Source organism: Fukomys damarensis, unplaced genomic scaffold (genome assembly GCF_012274545.1).
Source record: "Fukomys damarensis isolate Sample0158 unplaced genomic scaffold, DMR_v1.0_HiC HiC_scaffold_34, whole genome shotgun sequence".
Lineage (NCBI taxonomy): Eukaryota > Metazoa > Chordata > Mammalia > Rodentia > Bathyergidae > Fukomys > Fukomys damarensis.
The window spans coordinates 23,180,481-23,183,633 of record NW_022900946.1 but is presented as its reverse complement, the minus strand read 5'-3'; the positions used below and the strand labels follow the sequence as shown (position 1 = coordinate 23,183,633).

The following is a 3,153-nucleotide window of genomic DNA, read 5'->3' as shown; positions in this document are numbered from 1 at the left end:
GGGGGGGCTTCGGTGCCGGCCCCCCCCCCCCCCGCCTTACCTCGCCCCGGAGGCGTCTTTGCCTGAGGGCCTGCCTGGGTTTGCAGCACCCCCTGCCCCCCTGCTATGGCCTCTATTGAGCTTGGTCTGTGCTCAGTATTATAGGTAGATGAGCTAGGTAGAAATATTATAGGCAGTCAGATAGGGCTAAGACCTTGAGAAGACCAGGACAAAGGTGAAACACACCACAGCCTCATGCCGGCTGAAAACCAGGCCTCAAGACGGAGACAAGAGGACCAGACGCACACACTTCTTCCAAGAACTGGGCTTAGTGAAGTACGGACAGGTCCTGACCACCCGGGGTGACCAGAGGCCTCTGGACCCACTGTCCCGAGAAGAACCCTTTCCATCCACGCTTGCTACGTGACCTGCCTCCCAAGTGGACGCCATCACCTAAGTGACCGTACCTGTGACCTTACTGGGTGTTCACGGCTGTGGACACCCTGTGCCCACGTGGGTGTCACCCCATAAAATTCCTCTGTAAACTGGGTCCCTGGGCTACACACTCGGGACCCCTCCTGCCCCTCAGGACCTCTCCAATCAGCAAACATCTTCCTACCTTGAACCTCCGTCGTTCCTAGGGTTCAGAACAAGAACTCAGCGTATCGTACAGTGAAGGGTTGGGAGATATATTTCATATTTTCCAGTGACATCAGGACTCGTGGGCACACTTCCAAGGCTGAGCCATGACTTATGGTACAAGTGTCTCCTATCAACTGAAATTCCAGGCTACCTGAGTCCTGACCACTACCCTTATCACCAGCACTCAAAGAAGATCTGGCATAGCTCAGAACTTATTTATTTTACTTTTACTCTTTGTGGTACGATGGACTGACCAGACCCCCTTTTATTTTTCAAGTACCAGGCATTGAACTCGGGACCTTGTGCTTGCAAGGCAGGCGCAGCACCACTGGGCTAAGTCCCCGGCCCCTGACCAGGCCCTTTGCACTGAGCTTCATCCCTAGTCTTTTTAATTTTTTTTCTTTTTTAAATTTTGAGACAGGATGTAACTAAGTCAATAAGTTGCCTGTGCAGGGGTAAAACTTGAGATGCTTCTGCCTCAGTGCTAGGGTCACCCACGTGTGCCACCATGCCTGGCTGAACTTTTAAACTAGACATTGTCTACTGCCCTGGGAAATTACAGCCAAGTCTGCAGGCAACCCATATACAAAAGGCCTTTACAACAAGCGCTACTGGCCGATCAGGAACCGCTTTCCATCCCTGAACGGCAAATAGCGGAAAACCGAAGCAAATCACGCCTAGGGCCGGACACTGACCCCGAGGGTGGGGGGCAGCTTCCAGCCCGCGACAGGCAGTGATGTGGGGTTAGGTTTTCCAGCAAAACAATTTTCTGGCTTCCAGGAGTTTCTCTCCTAAAATACAAGCACACAGAACTATTTTAAGAGACCGTGAATCAGGCCCATGTCCATATGGTGCAGTTACCACATTTCTAAAGACAGAAATAAAACCAAACCCCAGCAGCTTTGACACTTAATGGGTAAGGTGCAGAACGCCTGGGCTGCAGCTTCCTTTCCCCTTCTGGGCTGCCCCACCTGAGCGGCTCCCTCCCCTCCGCTCTGACTTCTGCTCAGCACCATCCACTTGGCAGCTGAGCTGGGCCTCCTTCCTCATCTTTTCACCCCGAGAGCCTTTCCGGTTGTCATGAGGTGGAGAGAGGCTACCAGGCACACCGAGGAGCAAGTCGGTGTCACAGGCGGCAGAGCCGGAGCAGAGCCAGTGTACACTGGACCGGACAGTAAGCTGCTGGTGCGCCTGGTGGACAGAGCAAGGGACAAGAGATGCAGGGTGTGCCCAGGCGCACTTCCCAGGCTAAGTCAGCACCCCAGACGGCAGAACCCAGCCGGCCACGGTGGCAGCCGCCTGTAATCCTAGCACTAGGGAAACTGAGGCAGGAAGCCTGCAAATCCGAGGCCAATGTTCGCTATACAGCAAGACCCTGTCTCAAAATAAAAGTAAAAGGAAGACAGAGGGGCGGGGCGGGGCGGGGGGGGCGGCGCCTGCCGGGACCTTAGGTCCATCTTCCCAGGGAGGAGGGACAGGCGACTCCAGAGGGGTGTGGCGAGAGGCAGCACCATCTTCTGGTCTCACTCCTTCCTCCAGAGCGGCTTTGGCCCAGTAGCTCCCTGGCTCCCAGGTCCCTTCCTCCTCACCAGGTAAAGCAGAGGTACCCCGCTGGCTGCACCTCTCCCACCACTCTAGAAAGGCACTGTCCTCGGGGTTAAAAAGGTGAAAAGGCCGCTGCCACCATGGACAGAAGCACAGCGGAGGAAGCTCCCGGCGCGAAGCGAAGGAAGTACAGTAGCTCCCAGAGCTCCCACCGGCCAGCACCCCGCTGTTCTGAGCACAGCAGAATCAGGTGCGGTAACAGCAGTCTGAGATGGGTGCTCTTTTGACTCCTCCCATGCAGATGGGAAAAGTGAGACCCAGAAACCTGCCCAAAGCTGCACAGCTCGTAAGCTGTAGAGCTGAAGTCAAAGCCAGAGAGACCCCAGCCAGGACGCGGCACCTGCAGACACACAGAGGTGCACTCTCCCTCACCGATGCAGACCCAAGCACAAGGACGCCACTCACCTAGAGGCTGGCAATGGCTGGAAATTGCTGAGCCAGGCGTGGTGGCCCCTGCCTCCTGCCCCAGCTACTAAGCTGGCTGAGGGGAGAGAAGTGCTTGAGCCCTGGAGTTCAGGACCAGCTGGGATGGAGTAGTGAAACCCATGTCCTTAACAAAACAACAACAAAAAGGTTGGCAATGCCGCTGGCAAGGGCACAGTGGGACATCTGTCGGCGTTCCTGGGCTTGTGCTGTGCTCTTGGTCTGCGCGGTCCACCCTAGGATTTGACCTTGGGACTGGCTTTTTCATGTGCAAAAAAAAAAAAAAAAAAAAAAAAATGAGTAAAAGTAGTCACAATATGTCCTGTAATAACCAAAAATTAGGGCCTGGGATTTAGCTCAGTGGTGCCGCCACCTGCCTTGCAAGGGCAAGGTCTTGAGTTCGATCCCCAGTACAAACAAAACAAAACAAAAAACCCCAAAATTAGAGACCACATAATGCCTACCCAAGAGACCAGCCATACACACCGAGAAACATGTACCAGA

General features: G+C 54.6%; 1 protein-coding gene across 1 annotated transcript in view; it reads right to left on the bottom strand.

Annotated features, from left to right (window-relative positions):
• Ypel1 (yippee like 1) overlaps positions 1-2,928 on the bottom strand; it is a 21,879-nt gene extending 18,951 nt beyond the window's left edge. Inside the window, exon 1 of the mRNA XM_033758709.1 lies at positions 2,632-2,928. The gene's annotated coding sequence lies outside the window, so the exon portion shown is untranslated. The remainder of the gene's footprint in view (positions 1-2,631) is intronic.
• Between the last annotated feature and the right edge of the window lie 225 nt (positions 2,929-3,153).